The sequence below is a fragment of the Balearica regulorum genome, chromosome 5 (genome assembly GCF_011004875.1).
Source record: "Balearica regulorum gibbericeps isolate bBalReg1 chromosome 5, bBalReg1.pri, whole genome shotgun sequence".
Taxonomy (NCBI): domain Eukaryota; kingdom Metazoa; phylum Chordata; class Aves; order Gruiformes; family Gruidae; genus Balearica; species Balearica regulorum.
In genome coordinates, this window is record NC_046188.1 from 47486499 (window position 1) to 47503830 (window position 17332).

At 37.3% G+C, this 17332-nt stretch overlaps 1 long non-coding RNA gene across 2 annotated transcripts in view; it reads left to right on the forward strand.

The window, feature by feature from the left end:
• The window catches only part of LOC142602070 (uncharacterized), a 55179-nt gene that overhangs the window by 19180 nt on the left and 18667 nt on the right, over window positions 1-17332 (forward strand). The window contains exon 2 of one of the 2 annotated variants that reach the window (XR_012835735.1): window positions 4222-4320. The exons of the other annotated variant lie outside the window; for it this stretch is intronic. This is a non-coding gene — a long non-coding RNA (uncharacterized LOC142602070). The remainder of the gene's footprint in view (window positions 1-4221; window positions 4321-17332) is intronic. 2 annotated transcript variants of the gene reach the window in all.

Genomic DNA, 17332 nt, shown 5'->3' on the forward strand with positions numbered 1-17332 from the left:
GAACTCAGTCTGTATTAACACAGTAGTTAAAGTACTTTGGTTGTGCCAACACTATTAAAAATATCCTTGCCTTAGCTGCTTGAGCCCACTGATAATCAGTGTCCCTGTACTCAGGCTTCATGTGGCAGGAGATTGCTTAATATTTTGCACTGTGTTTTCTGGCATTCATCAGAGGTTATTCTTAATAAGTGTTAAAGCTGGGAGGCTGTAACAATCTGCCATTTCACTACTCAGTTTTGTTTTTATTACAGTAGATATATCAGTCTAATTTTGTAAATATTTTCTACCCCAAAAGCATACCCCTAAATGTAATATATAGATTCTAAAATAGATGTCAAGTGCTCCATAAGTTGTTATGAACAAAAAATGTCTATCTGCAATGCAGTTTTACAGACAGACAAACTGAGGTTTGGGAGGTGTAGTGAACTGGAGAGTAAGTCAGTGACTAGACAGCATGCATTCTTAGTTCAAGCTGAAATAAGGTAAAAAAAGCTTACGTTGAGTTCCTCTACATTGTTAATACAAACATGTATATACACACACACTCTATAAGTCTGTATGCACACACAAATATGTATATGTGAATCTATGCATAAGACAGTCTCTCCTGAGATAAGAACCATTCTTGAACAAGTTAGAAAACTCCCATGTTCCTCTATTAGATAACCTTCTAATAAACTAGATATAGTGCAATTAAACACCACAATCTGTTTGTGTAGCTACACATAAACAAAATGTTGGCATAGTGATAATTAACCTTACTTTCACCTCAGATTTAAATTAAGTAAATGATTTGTAAGGGTAAGCCTTTCTCCTGGCTTGCCTGCTTTATAGCTCCCTGGGAGGGTCTGTTTTCTTCTGCAAATGTAAGGCAAAAGGGTATAGATCCTGAGCTGTTGAGTCAGTGATATCTTTAATCAATTCAAAGAAGGTCATATGAGTGTTTCTGCAGTACATACGGCAGATGCTTCAACTAATAGCTGTTGGAGCCAGTCACTATTCATCATCAAAGTTTCACTGGGGCTCGTGCTGTGGAGAAGAAACAGCAGGTTTTCCTATGCAGCTCATTGAAATCATCCTTGTTTGCCCATTAACCCCTATGACAGCACAATATTAAAGCTGTCTCAAGAGTAGCATGTATTTTTCAGTATGTCATGATCTTTTGGAGTATGTGCTTGTCTTTCTAAGGTATCCTAATATATTGCATTTTGAAACTATGGGTAAGGTGGGAACAATTCTTATTGGAAACCAAAGGATTTATATCACTAAAACCCAATAGCATGCTTGACATTGTTAAGAAGATACATACAGTTCCTGCTCAGGAAGGATTTGGATTTTGTTATCTAAGTCCTGAGCTACTGCAGGTATTATTGACTCGGATGTTAGGACCAACTCCTTATCTGTTACAATTTCACCTACCTTAGGAAGGTAGGCAAAATTACAGCTGAAATTTCAGCCTGAAATGTATTGTGAATAAACTCTGTGTATTCCTTCTTTGGCTTTTGATACATATTTTATCATTCTGTATTGAAGATAACTGATAATAGTATGTTCTTAGAGGGCAGAATGTCATGGTGCAAGGTGTCAAGCTGTCTTGTTTTACACTTCCTCTATAGCAACTTATTCATCACTTTGTTGTGCAATGCAATCTGGACATCACTTTATATCTAACCCAGTTACCAGAAGTAGATAGTGTCTTTGTTACGTGGAGATCTCCCATGCAGACTTAGCTTAAGTATGTGTCTACCATGTCATTTCAATTTGGATCATAAATGTGATTTTGAAGATAGTCTCAATCAGTCCCAATTTCAGAGTAAATTCAATCAAAAGATATTATCCAGGAGGAAACTTGTAACTCCAGCTGCTGATGGATGCTCAGTCCCTGGGACAAGGTTAGTCTGTCCAAAGTAAACCCCATTTGTAATGTCACTGTGAATGCTGAGTACTCAGCACCAACCGTTTTGCTCTACAGAGTCTGCTCCTCTTGCCAATGTAGCCTGAGAGCCCTAACGAGATCACACACAGTGTGGCATTAACAATAGATTAAAAATAGATTTTTGAGTGATAAAAAAATCTTCTGACATGAACAATACCTGAGACAATGAAAATCAACGTGAATTTCCCAAGCTTCCTTTAAAGATAACAGTTAATTATTAAAAAGTGTTGCAGTACTTTGATCCAAAGCACTGTAACTAGTGGAGGTGCTGAAACCATACTGACAAAAGCAGTATCATAAAATATTTTTTAAAAAATCATAAAGCAAATCAACTCTAAGTTTCGTCTGAGGCTGGACACAAAATTTGCTGAGCATGCATTGTTTTTCTCAGACAGCAAAAGTTAAACTTGATTTAGGTACATTATTGTTCTTCTGAAAAGAAGCTGCTTAACGGTTTCATATATTGTATAAGCTGTTTAAACACATGCTAATACAGCTTCAGACCTATTAGTTTTTAATCATAGATTAGATTGTTCCACAAAGTGTATTTGAATATGGGGGAATGCAGTTAGAAAAGACTGCAACCCATGAAGGTGAAGCAGCTATCAACAAAATTCAGACTGTAGCAGGCAAAGTAGTTTCAGAACCAGCAGAGAAGTATCGATACCACTGTACAAATCACTGACAAGAACACATCCTGAGCAAGTGTCCATGTCTACTATGATCAAGAGAACAGAGAGCCGGTTTTATGGACTAGAAGAGCATGCTGTTTAACCTAATAAAACTAAGGCTGAGAGGGAAGATGATTGCTCACTATGAATGTCTCAGAAGATAAACATCAAAGCTGAAGAAAGCTCTTTAAGCTTAAGGACAATTTCAGCACTAGAATAAATGGCAATAAACTGGCTGAGAGTGAATTTAGCCCATAAGGAGGTTGGAATAAGGCTTTCTCACATTTGGAAAGGAGAAGCAGAGAAAACAATATAGTTGATTTAAAGATAGAACTTAACTTATTTATGAATGAGAAGCTACAAGGAAGTCACCTGTCAAAGAAACAGCCCAAGTTAAATGACCCCATACGTACCTTCAATTTTCCATCTTCGTACTTTAGAGGATAAAGGACAGTCTTGAGCTACACAGAACTTTACAAACTTTCCTTGTGAATACGTTTTTTTCACAAACATTTGTACCAGACTGCTTGCAGCCTCAAAGAACAGTAAAGGATTTATTCAGAATTCACAAAGTTTCTGAAAGCTGTGTATAAAACAAAAATAATATGATTCAACTTAAATTTGTCCTGTATTTTGATAATAAATGATAGGTGACTCTAAACTTTTTAGGGGGTTAAACATTTCTTTCTCATTATATAGAATTTTAATTCAACCATGCACTGTCCATAGTACTCATCTGGAACTCTCAGCAAAGGTAATTAAATATGTAATAATAAAAAAGGGCTGACGAATATCTTCCTAGCATATCAGTTCTGCATATAAATGAAATCAAAACAGCAAATGGGGAATGATGGCAGCAAATGTAAAGGATTCTGCTCTTAATAACAGCTTCATAAATTTGATGCTGACTTCTGTCCTGGTTCTGGCAAGGATAGAGTTAATGTCACAAGGAGCCAGGACAGGTGACCCAAGCTGGCCGGGGGCTATGCCATGCCATGTGACGTCATGCTCACCATAAAAGGGGGCTAGTCGCGCAGGGGCGGGTTCGGCGTGTCGGCGTGGCTCCAGGCGGGTCGAGCGCCCGGTCGGTCGGTCGTCGGATCGGTAAATCGTTCTCTGTTATCACCCATTGTTACTCTCTGTTATCAACACTGTTGTTTTTTCCCTCTCCCTTGCTGTCCCAGTAAACTGCCCTTATCCCAACCCTCGAGGCTTTGCCGTTGTTTTTCTGTTCTCCTCCCCATCCCACCAGGGGAGGGGTGAGTGAGCGGCACGTGGTGTTCAGCTGCCGGCTGGGCCTAAACCACGTCAACTTCTCTAAAGTTGATCTTGATTTACACCAGTATAGTCAAGGGCAAAATGTGTTTCAGAGTCACTTATTTAATTTCAATACACCTTAGATCAGTGAAAAATTATTTATGTAAAAGTTCATTGAATTAAATGGCATTAAGTAATTGGGATTAAATTAGCATATATTTACTCATATCTACATTGAAGGTCTACTGATTTTTTACTACTAATTTCAAAAAGTTCTAGTTTTCATAAATTTTCATTATTGTTAGTCAAAACCACTTTTTTGGGGGTATGTATTTACTTTTTTTTTTTTTTTTTTAGATCTGCACCATAAGATCAAATTCCTGAAAAATAAGCTGTGTAATAGCCCTGGTTGGAGAGATCCTTCCTCATCTTTACCTTACTTTTTTACCATGAATAGTTAAGTACATTCTCTGTTTCTTCCTCCTTTCATTTTTATCATTCTAATATTTCGACTTTTGAAAATGTTATTATTTTTCTTCTAGTGTGGCAGAACACACATTGGAATGACAACTTCAGTTGACTAAAAATAGGAAAAATATCAGTTAGCCAAAGGATTAGATATGATTTGACGTGAAATGGTAATGGAGTCTTGTACAGTGATTGAATTATTTCCCATTAGAAAGTTGTGGCTTTTTAGAAATTAAAAAATAAAATAAAATAAAAAATAATAAAAACCTAAAATAATTACCTTTGACATTTAGTGAATATTGAGGTTAGTTTAGTCTTACAAACTGATCTATTTCTTAAAAGAGTTGAGCTATCTCCAGTAATTTTTTGTTGATTGTCAAGGACTTTATGCCTGCAAAATAAAGAACAGACTGTGAACCTGTGTTCTCACATTCAGTGATAAACTACAAAAACAAATCCAGCTTTATAGTTCATTGATTTTATACTAGTTTTGCCCTTCTGAAGGAATTTTTTTCCACATACGTAAAGTGTGAGTGGAATAAAAAAGAATTATTTTTTTCACAGCATTATAGGCACTTTTCATTGCAAGTATTAATTTTTTGCCTTGAAGGAAAGGTATCTGGTTTGGAGGTACCATGGACAAGGCAGAACCAAGGAAATTTGTTTCTGTATTTCAGGTATAACTACTAGAGTATATTCATAATTTCCATTTGTATTAATCCTTGTAGTTCCAAGCACTTTCTAAGGCCAAGCACTGAACTCATTGAATTTCTGTGAAAAACAATAGGAATAATTTCCACAGTTGAATTAGAGGAAATAAAATTCTTGAAGCAGACGAAGGAAATGATAGCAATGATGCAGCAGCATTACACTTAAGGCTATCTGTTCTTTCTGAGTAAGGAAGTACCTACTGACCGTGTTTTACTAATCCTTGTTTGCTTTACTTATAAGTACTGTCTTAGAAGTAAGAAAATCAAAAAGCTTTTTATATTGCTGCCACTCTGGGGATCAATTTTTTTTTTTTTTCCTAATTATTTTCTAGTTCAATGATCTTACAAGGAGTGAGGTAGTGCACAGTAGCCGGCTTCAAGCATGATTTTCCATTCATCGCTATCTATTCATTTGGTATCACAGGTAGTGTGATTCTAACACATATCATATATTACCTATACCTAGAATTTATGCATTTTGCGTGACTTTTGGAGATGTTTGTTTATTCATTATTTCTGTCCCCTTTGGTATCCACTACACAGTGTTATTCTATATGTCATTTTAAACGCACCTTCTGAGGCTCTTCTTGCCCAGTAGAAGTTATGTGATGTTTACAACTTAATTTGTTCCTTTAGCCTCCTAAAACTATCTAAACAATGTTTTCCCCTGTCTCAGCATATAGGTGCATATGTGCATGTGTGTGCATGTTTCTAAGTCATTACAAATGTACTTAATATTCGGAGATGTTAGTTGATGCTATGATGATTACCAGGGAAATCTGAAGTGAAAGTCGCTGCTTGCCACTCTTAGATAAAAACCTAAATGATCTCCTTGTTTTATTTATCAACTTCCCTCTTGGGATTTCAAGATGTTTAACACCAAAATAAGTTTTTTTTAGCAGCACCCTTCTATTCTTATGTTCTGCTTTAAAAAAAAAAGTTGCAGAAAGTACTAGGCATCTAAGAAAAATGTCTGAAGTTTCACTTTCAATTTTGCACATGTGCATGTATCTATAAATAATATTTTTACATTTTACATAAGTTAAGATTTATGAATTTATTTTATTATTACCTGATGTTAAAGAACTTTTTTTAATGTAATGAATTTAAATTAGAGATCTTTGTGCTTTACAGTGGAATACTGATGTGGAAGTGTGGTGGGTTGACCCTGGCTGAGGGCCAGGTGCCCACCAGAGCCGCTCTATCACTCCCCTCTTTCATTAGACAGGGGAGAAAAGGTACAATGGAAAAAAACTTACGGGTCGAGATAAGGACAGGGAGAGATCATTCTCTAATTATCATCACGAGCAAAACAGACCGAGCTTAGAGAGGGAATTCATCTTATTTATTACTAAGCAAAACAGAGTAGAGGAATGAGAAATAAAACCAAATCTTAAAAACACCTCCCCCCACCCCTCCCATCTTCCCGGGCTCAACTTCACTCCCGGCTTCAACCTCCGCCCTCCCCAGCGGCACAGGGGGACGGGGAGTGGGGGTTACGGTCAGTTCCTCACGCGGTGTTTCTGCCGCTTCTTCATCCTCAGGGGGAGGACTCCTTTCATGATTCCCCCGCTCCAGCGTGGGGTCCCTCTCACGGGAGACAGTCCTTCACGGCCTTCTCCAACGTGAGTCTCCTCCACGGGGTGCAGACCTTCAGGAGCAAACTGCTCCAGCGTGGGTCCCCCACGGGGTCACAAGTCCTGTCAGCAAACCTGCTCTGGCGTGGGCTCCTCTCTCCACGGATCCACAGGTCCTGCCAGGAGCTTGCTCCAGCGCGGGCTTCCCACAGGGTCACAGCCTCCTTCAGGTGTCTCCACCTGCTCCGGCGTGGGATCCTCCACGGGCTGCAGATGGAATCGCTACACTCCCTCATCCTCCCTCCATGGGCTGCAGGGGGACAGCCTGCTTCACCATGGTCTTCACCACGGGCTGCAGGGGAATCTTGCTCCGGTGCCTGGAGCACCTCCTCCCCCTCCTTCTGCACTGACCTTGGTGTCTGCAGATGTTCTTACATCTTCTCACTCCTCTCTCTGGCTGCAAAAGCGCTCTCTAACTGTTTTTGTCTTTCTTAAATATGTTATCACAGAGGTGCTGATTGGCTTGGCCTTGGCCAGCGGCGGGTCCGTCTTGGAGCCAGCTGGCATTGGCTCTATCAGACACAGGGGAAGCTTCTAGCAGCTTCACACAGAAGCCACCCGCTACCAAAACCTTGCCACGCAAAACCAACACAGGAAGTCACTATTCAGGGCAGATATAGTTTTCTAAAGTTAATAGTATTTTTCAGTTTCCAATTTCAGAAGTTACAGAAAAGATAAACAGACATTTCAGAACTCTGAAATCCAGGTGTTTTCAAAGTCATCAGGCTTCCAGAAATTAACCTATCAATAATCACTGCATGTTAGAGACAGTTAAGCCAAAATTTTGATAAGAAAGTGTACTTTTCATCAGAAGACAGCATAGGTGCTTATTTGAAAGCAAGTCTGTAACAAAATACATCTCTAGTCACAACTTTGAAAAGAATCCAAGTAGATTGCACTGAATTAGAAAGAAACTAATTAAGAAGAGTCAAGCCTGAATCCATCTCTCTTGCTTCAATAATCTGGTATCACTATTTTTTTTTATATCGTTTTCCCTTCCAAAAGCTATTTTAAGTGCCTATTATTTTGAATACACCTAATTTCAATTTCCTTTTTGCAGCAAGCATATGTGTCTCACAAAGTATAGGAAAAATAGAACTACAGAAAATTAAAAAAAAAAAAAATTATATGATAGTCCTAGTCATTCTATCCCTATTTTGCTTGTATATAGTCTCAAATTCTCTTCCACTACTATTTAAAGAAACTGTAAAAAACTTTTTTTCATTTCTGGTAAAAAGAAACAAAGATTTATTTTTTTTCCTATGCTGAACCGGACCCAAGGTCTATTTGTGTGTGTGTGTGTGATGGGTTGACCCTGGCTGCGGGCCAGGTGCCCACCAGAGCCGCTCTATCACTCGCCTCCTCAGCAAGGCAGGGAGGGGAGAAAGGAAGATGGAGAAAAACAACCCCAAACTCGTGGGTCGAGATAAAGGCAGTTTAATGTAGCTAAAGCAAAAGCCGCGTGCGGAAGCAAAGCAAAAAGCAAAGATTATTCTCTACTTCCCATCAGCAGGCGATGTCTGGCCACTTCCTGGGAAGCAGGGCTTCAGTAAGCGTGCCCCCTTACTCCGGAAGACAAACATTGTAAAAAAAAAACAACGAATGCCCCCGCCCTGTTCCTCCCCCTATTCTCAGTTTCTTACTGCTGAGCATGACGTCATATGGTATGGAATATCCCTTTGGTCAGTTTGGGTCAGCTGTCCTAGCTGTGTCCCCTCCCAAGATCTTGCCCACCCCCAGCCTGCTGCTGGGGAAAAAGAAATGTTGGAAAGCCTTGATGTGTGCTGGCACTGCTCAGTAGTAGCCAAAACACTGGTGTGTTATCAACAGTTTGCTAGCTACCAATACACAGCACAGCACCATGAGGGCTGCTGTGGGGAGAATTAACTCCATCTCAGCCAGACCCAATACAGTGTGTGTCTGTAATGTCAAAAAAAATCCAATAATGTCCAAATGTAATTTTTCAGATAAAGCTGTAAGATATCCACATCCATTCTTGTCTTTTTTTTTAGCAGATGGAGATGTGCTAAATCAGAGATTATCCTGAAGTTTAATATTCCTTCCAAATTTTTAAGAGTTGATTGTTATAATTCAGGATAACTTTGACGTCCTTAAAAACATACATATATTCTTGACTGTAGGACTTCCCATTGGCAATGAGTACTACAGCTTAATGCTGTAATTTCTTGAAATAAGAACCCCTTCTTCTTCTTTTGTTTTTTTTTTTTTTTAATTTTGAAATGTTCATAATTTTTGCAGTCTTATTTGAAAACTTCAAGACATTTCTACAACTTTAATTTCCCATTTTCTGTAGAGATAAGGATATGTGACCATTTGCCAAACTTTACTATAGTCAAGGTTAATGGTGGAAAGAACTACTTTCCACTTTGCTCAGGTAAATATACATATATGCACAAAAATTATTCCCTTTAATCCTGGAGTAAAGTAAAAAGCAAATTAACTATGATCTTAGACCACTTAAGTATTCTTTCATTGTGCTAACTTTGCCAATGCTTACTGGTTTCAATGGGTGTCAAAGGGATCCTTCAAATTAATGGATTTAGTAGAAATACATTGCAGGACCTAGCTGCTTGTTTGTTCCTCTATCTAGAAATAATATTATCACTGTGTATAATTTCTGAACATTTTTAAGACCTCCTAATTCTCAAATGGCTTTTTTAAAAATCTATCATTATCGTATGAAGAAAATGTATTTATGGTATTAACAATTATAGTATGACATAAAAATGTAAATTGTAGCAGTAACAAACAAGCAGAATTATCTTTTTTTAATGTATTTTTCAGTCTGTGATCACTTTTGTGACATGAGTCTATGGATTTGGGTCAACAGAGAATTGTTTGAGGCAGTTCATAGTATTAATTTCAGCTATTTAAGGGATAAAAAAAAATTTACTAATTTTTAATTTAATCTAAGTCAAATTTTATTTTCTGTTCTAGTGAAAATAGTAATGTTGCAACATTATTACTATTTGCTATGGGAGAAAGATGTCTTTACTGCTGCATAGAGATAATACCTGCAGATTACTTTCTTAAAGAGACAAATTGCAGAGTGTTAGACACTCAGCTGAAGGTAGGCAACCTTCAACAGAGACATGAGGCAATATGAAAAAATCTATTAGCTGTTAACAATAGGGAAGTGATATTAGTGTTTGTATGCTTCCAAGACCCACGGTATAGACATGGCACTTGTCAATCTGTGTTTCAGTATTGCTATTTTCCCTGGCCTGTTAGTTGGCGTATTGGTCCCAACAGCAGACAAATTCCAGCCCTTTCTCAAATATCTAACTATTTTATAACAAATATTAATCAAAGTAAGAAGTTCAGAGCTTCCCACTCCCATGAGAGTTCTCTGCTCCTCAGGTATAGGCCCACACATTCATCAGCTCTCATTTGCTAAGTCTCAGCTAGACAGTGAAATTTCAATTACCCTGTTCATCCTTGGAACAGCTTCAATAGGAGGGACCAAAAGAGCTTGACGACCCCCTGTTGTTTAGGAAAGTGCTAGCTGGGCTAAAAAGTGCATGAGAAAACATTCTCGGAAAACATTTTGCCAGATGATCATGTTCCAGTATCCTGGCTCTGTTGACTGTTCTAGCATGGGTATAGATCTCAGTGTTCGGGGACCCAAGTGATGGGAAGTTAAAGGCCAAAGGATTGTGTGTGCTTCTAGACAACAGCTGAACACAAACCTTTAAGATCAATGTTGTGGTTGACCTGTTTATATACCAAACTGTTTATAAAACTATGAACTGCTTTTGTGCTTCTGTAATTGTCTTTGACTTAGTATCTCCTGACTACATGACTAAGTTGGAATAAATACTACTATTAATAAATGAATGCTAATGACAAACAAAAAAACTACTGAATGTCACAGAATTATGTAAAGCCTGGCACAAAATTTGCTACAAGCACTGGTGACTTTTTTAGAACTGCAGTTTAGCAAGTGCTGATTATGTCATTTGTGAACTAGAACAGGCTGAGAACAGTATATTAGAGAATTCACCAGAGATTGATGAGAGATCAGAGAGTTTTTACATCTTCCATTAGGGATGCTTTGTTCATCGTGGTTTATCAGGTGTTGAGAATTTGGCAGAACTGGCCTTCAGAAGAGCACACTTGACTAGCTCTTGGTTTTGGGCAGTACTGTTGAAAATCTTTGTGCTTTGATATATGTTATGAAGTCTGGTTCTTATAATCCAGGTTTGAATGCATTGAATGGTGAATGACCACTCTTACTACAGATTTTGGGCCAGGCTCATATTTACCTGAAACCAGCTTTGTGTTTACATTTCATATCATGCATCCTCATATCTTTCAAATCCTCAGATGCAAACAAGAAATACATGTATGCTTCTGAAAAATAGACTGTGAAAATGGTGGGATTTGTATTGTGCAAAGGACTCAGGAGATGTAATGACACCTTTGATGAGTGCAAAACAATGCGATGAATTTAAAATACATGTGCCTTTTTTCCAAAAAACATTGCTTGAGGTAAATTGAACATTTAATGGCCCCGTAAATGAGGCTATGGAAATCCTCAGGACTTCTTGGACAGGTTCTTCCTTAGTCTCTTCCATCTGGGTAAGATAAATTCCAAATGTAACTTGCTTTCTGATTTCCTAAAATCTATTTTCTTTCTAGACTCTATAGCATTTTGACTTTTCTTTTCCTACCCTAGAGTACTTGATTTGTTCCAGTAGTGCAACAATTTTCTCACAGGCTGGCACCAATACACCATGAATTCTACAACTGTTGTTTCTTTCAACAAAGCCTGCTACTCATTTCTAATTTTTGGTCATAAGTCACTCAATTTTTACACTTTGTATTCCAAGAGTAATTTTGGTGATAAAAGTCTAAAGAATGAGGAAAGTGGAGTTTAAGTATCTTTGGTAAGATACTCAATAAAACCCAAAATACATAAGATGAATACAAGTAGCAAGGGTAAATATGTTTCACATGCAACCCAGGGGTAACAGACTTACTACAATAAGAAAATTAATTTGGTAATTATTTAAAATCTCTCTGCTGAGCACAGTAGTAGATCATGCTATAAAACTATATAGCCAGAAAAAAAAATGTCCATTTGGGGAAAATATACTCCAGAAACAATGGAACAATTGTGGGGCAATATATAATTTTTCACTTTACAGCCTACAGAGAAGATGACAGACTGATATTTTCATATTAACTGTTGTAAGAATTTTCCACTTGAAAACATTTTAGATGAGAAGTATTCACAGAAGGCTCTATGCCTGGACATCCAGCTAAATATTAAGTTGTCCCATCTTCCGCTCACCTCCCCTGCTTCTGCATGGTACATGCTTTCCAATAAAAGACGATGTTATATCTCCTGAGTCATCCTTTTCTGTTTTCTCAAAGTCTGGTCATATGCCTGGGGAGGCTTTCATCTGTTTATCAGACAAAATAGAGAATGGGCAGGTGTCAGGCCCATTTGTAAGTGCTCACACTCTTGGAAAGGGTGAGGAGTCATTAAGGGGTAGAAGCAGGGCTGACAGGAGTGAAACTGTATGCTGCCAGGGGAGATATCATAACCAAAAGACAGAAAGTTGATGATACCCAAGTACCATGTATAGTAAAATTCTTTCCTTTCTCATATAAGCAATGATATTGTATGGTATTTTATTGCCTTGACTGTACAGATCTCTGAGTAGCTCAGGGAATTAAGCAGGTTGCAGTTTACAAATTTTCTTTTCCCTTCATATAAGCTGAACAAAAAGCTCCTAGTAAGCTATAAGCATTTAAGCAATAGAAAGCCTAACAATTATTATTTAAATGACAGTAAAGACAATACAGTATGCTTACATAAAAACAAATTGTTATTAACTCTGTAGGCACCATTAAAACCTCTGCATTGGTCCTGCACAGTAATGTGGTACTGCAGCAACTTCACATTTTGAGTATGCCAGTATGCCACAGTTATTAGGTACCTGGAATGGAAAATGCAGGGTTTTTTTGATGTTCACTCCTGTACCTGACTTCAGTCTGTGTTCATATCACAGCATATATGAAGTGACCTACTTAGCTTCAATCCTGTAGTAAGTTTTTCTTTTTCAGATCCATTAAAACCAATTTTTGTTTATCTTATTCTAAGTTTTGGCACTTAGAATGTATCTAGCATGCTGGTATCCACTAGGAAGTTTGCATGGTAAGTATGTTATACTTCCTTCCTCCTCTTTGACCTACAGGGCTAGATTTCTATTAGGATCTCCAAAATTCAGTAGCATTCATTTTTTTTCTAGATTCAGATTAAACCAATCTTTAGTCTCTTCTGTTTGTCATGTTTCCAGACGCAGTTCATCCTAGCTTTGGGTTTCCCATACCCGTGTTAATTTGCTGTGTTGGAAAATGTATAGCTCCTTTAAATCCAGGTTTACAAGTCATTTATTAAAATAATTCATAATTAATTGAGTTCCTAATTTGCCTTTTGGTGAAGCACTTCTGGATGCACAGCATTAAAGGTTCTATTGAAGTGTGGCCTGATTAACTGATTAATAGGTTTTGTTTTTTACAGGAGCCTTTTACATATATGAGCATAATTATATTCTATCACTTTCAGGGAAAAATGGAGTAATTCAGGCAGAGAAATGCTTTGGTCTTGTTATTTAATTAATTTAATGTTGTGTGAAAAGGCCAGATTAACAATTCTGCAGAATCAAGTTCTCTTTATTCATAGCACTATTCAGCATTGAACTGACCCCCCCGATTCCCATAACTCCCTTCTGTTTAACAGTGTGCTCCAACCTCACACTGTAGAATGCTGAACTGTCTTGAATATAATTATTAAAATTCATTCAGCTAACATTCTTGTTATTTTCTAGCTCTTTTTCTTCCTTCCAAAGTACTTTGATTTCTAAAATCTTGGTTAGCTCTTTATGAACCATAATTTGTTTCCCTATCCGGTTTGTTTTTTCTCTAGAACAAGTATTTCCTGTGGTATTTGGATAGGATTTCCCTTTCCACACTATCTCTGAAGGCTTCAAGTCTCAACTCCTTTGTAAGAATAATGGTGGTCTTGGAGTGCAGGAAGATACTGTTCAAGTCCTGGCGTCTATGTAAGATACAAAAGCCCATGATGGCTTTACCTTTCTTGCAGGAAAGGAGGATAAAAAAATCTCTCCTAAGATGCACTTGCTAAAAAGATGGGTATATTTTTACAAAATATCTGAAAGTGCATTCACGTGCATATCTGGTGTAGGGTTCCCTGGAAACTTCCAAAATCTATACACAATCTGAGGACTGATATAGATATTTTGTATATTGCTAGTGATAGCTATTTGTAGGGGTGACAGATTTGTGTGTCAATATTCCTACAATACCTTTTACCTGTAAAAAGATTTCTATTTGTAGAGCATCTGCAAGAAAAATAATAAGATTAATTTCATCTACTTCAGATGAACAAAAAAAAATATTTCAAGCTGGGCTGAAAATTACAGTTGCTTTACAGAAAAAAGTAGTTCCTCTACAGTAGCATTTGAAATGAAGAAGAGATGAGCGAAAGAACTAAGTCACTCATTACCATAAGTAATGAAGGCTGACTGGGCTTGATAGGAAAAGCCTCATTGCCAGTACAACAACAAGCTGATGTATAGCAAGCAACTAGTGCCACAAAGCCTGTAAGAAAAAGTGCAGTTCCTTCTAATCAAAATTGTTTATATGTGCAGTTGTATCTTATTTCCTGACATGAGCTGCAGTGTTGAGCACATTGCTTTATCTCTGGCTTCTGAAAGTATTTAAGGCTAGACATTTCTACGTCTTGTGGCATACCTTAGCTTTTATTGTATTATTTGACGCCTAACACTGGATTTTGTTGTTGGGTTGAAACACTTCCTGAAATTTTATTTTTGTGCCTTTGAGGTATGCTGCTGATGCATGCTGGTCCTTCACCTTCTTTCTTTGCTAGGACTTTCTTCAACAGAAATGCATATATGTAAAGCTGGTATTCGTATTAAGGTTTTACAGTTTCACTACTGCTGGAAATCTACATATTGTCCCATCCTGGTTTACAATGACCTTTCTGTTCTACAGTGGTTATTTTTACTCTGGTTAGTCTCAGACCCTGAAGGTTGTGTTTGTTTACGCTGGCTGCAGTTTGAAGGGGCTACAGATAGAGTCAAGTGTCAGTATAGTAGCATTTCACTGCTCTGTGCTTCTTGCACAGGACTTCCCTGAAACAGTCTAGACAGTCGTTTTTCATGACAATAAACAGAGCATTTCATAGGCCAGCAGGTATTCACAACCTAAAACATTCACTTTGGAAAATGACCTTTGGGACTTCTTGCTTCTCTACTGATTGAAGTTCTTGCTGACTAACTGCTTCATGAGGAAGCTTGCCAAGTGACTACAATATTGATGCCAACCTGAGTTTAGAAGTACACACCTAGAAAATAAAATAAGTTCAACTATCTGTATGCAACAGTGATGATGTATTTTTCTAGTGACGAAAATAAAAATATTCACTAGCTTTAAGAACTTTCACTGATGAGCTGCACTGCTGCATTGTAGAGCTGAAAATGCCTCTAGCATTTGCAGCCAGTATGAATAAATCCCTGCTATATGGTGCAAAATAACTCTTAACAAGAAAACAAGCCTGTGCCCTCTGTTTCCTTGAGTGAAAGATTTGGAGCTAATTTAACAAGCAGCAAAGTTTTAAACCTAAATAGTGTTTATTTCTAAAATGGTATATTTCAACCATGAGATTTCCGTCCTGGAAATGCCTTCGTAGCAGAGGATTGTGAGAGAGGATACTTCAGTTGTTACTGTGATTCACTGCGGTCCTAACCCTTCATGTATTTGCAGTGTCAGGACTCACACTCCTTCACCTCTTCTGCATATCACAAGCAGTAGTAATTCTTACATGTAGTTCTCTATTATTTCAACACAGCATTTTGATCTTGGCGTGGAGCTGTTTCTAAAATAACTTTCCTATATTCCTGAGGCAGCTTTCTCAGAACACCTCAGTCTTAATCTTCCGTATTTCCTGGATCTGGGTCTCTCTTGCACAGAAATACATAAACATTGGAAAATTTCTGTGGTGCTTTTTAAATGTGCAAAAGTGTGGAAAAATAAAAGACCATTCTAAGGAATTTTAACACACTTTAGTCCTGAGCTGAGATTTTAAAGGGCTCTGCCTTTACATCCTTTTTGGTTTTGTTGTTAATTAGTGCTACATCAAATCAACTCTTTCTCTTTGTAATATCTATCTTCATGTTGTATGGTTCTGGATACAGTTAACATTTTTTTTGGAGTCATGGTACTCGAACTGATATGTCAAACTTGTTGTTTTAAGCAGCTTTGAAATAAAATGCAAGATGGTAAGTAATGTTGTTTAAGAAAAAAAAATAACAGCTCAAGTACTTTAAATGTAAAAGATTCTATCACACTCTTTTTTTTCCCTCAAGAAGATTAAAGTAGTTCAGTGCAGGTCTGGTTATAATGATCTGATTCCTGGTGCTACTGTGATTAAACTGGGTGCGTAAGTAAAGTAAGCAATGATAAATTAAAAGCACAGTAGAAATCTTGGTGGGTGTGAACAGATGAGTAATCTTAATTGGAAATAAAATATGCCCATTATTCTGTGCTATAAATGGACTTTTATATTATGAATTGAAGAGATAAAAACTTGATGTGTGGTGCAGTGCCACATTAGAGAGAAGTTCAGTACGAGTGTACAGAGTAAAGCTTTTTCTTAGATTATTAAGGACAAACACAAGCTTTCATGATGCCTCAGTAGCATTTCTTTGCATGTGCAAACCCAGATGCAAGCAGTAACCTTTCTGTTGAGCATTAAGATTTTCATAATTCTTTTAGAAAATGCCTTGTAAGCACTTTTATTTAAAGGGGTGACACAGTATATTCCCATTTATTTTACTTCCCTGTACTTCCCAGACTAAATAACATAATTGGTACCATTCTGAAATTCATACAAAATGGCACAAATCTGAATCTGGAAAGTAATTACTTAAAGCCCAACAAATCTAAGAAAAATCTGTGTCTTTCAGTTTAATGGTTCCACGTGACCAACATGTATGACAAGACTCTCCATACAAAGCGTATGGATACAATTGGCTTTTGTGAGAACTTGTTTTTTATTCAGAAGTAGCACTTGCTATTATCTTGCTTCGTTAGTAGAGACTCTCATGGAATTTCCATTGCTTCTCAGTAGGAACAGAAGAATGGGCTGTGTGGGTTGGGTTGCCTATTGATAACATAAAAATACATCTGAGCCCACTGAGTCAAAACTTTCCATTCCCTATCAAATTTCAAAAGCCTGTTACATACGATGCCTGTTGTGAACAAACTCTTAGACAAGTGTTTTGAGGCTCTCCTTTTTGTGATTGCTGTGTGTGGAGCTACATTAAAAAAAAAAAAAAAAAAAGTAAGTCCAAAATCTCTCTCTTCCCAGAACCTAAGTATTTCAGAGCATTCAGAGCTCTAGGAGGCAGTCTAAGGTGCAATTTGCACTTCTACCACATATAATATTGTTTATCTGAAACAAAGCGATTGTTTTAAGAATAATAAAAAAACCCCACTTCTGCCATTAAAATTATGAACGAAAATGAGAAGATTAGTCCTAGTGCTCATGTCTGTAACCTAAAGCTCCAAATTATTACA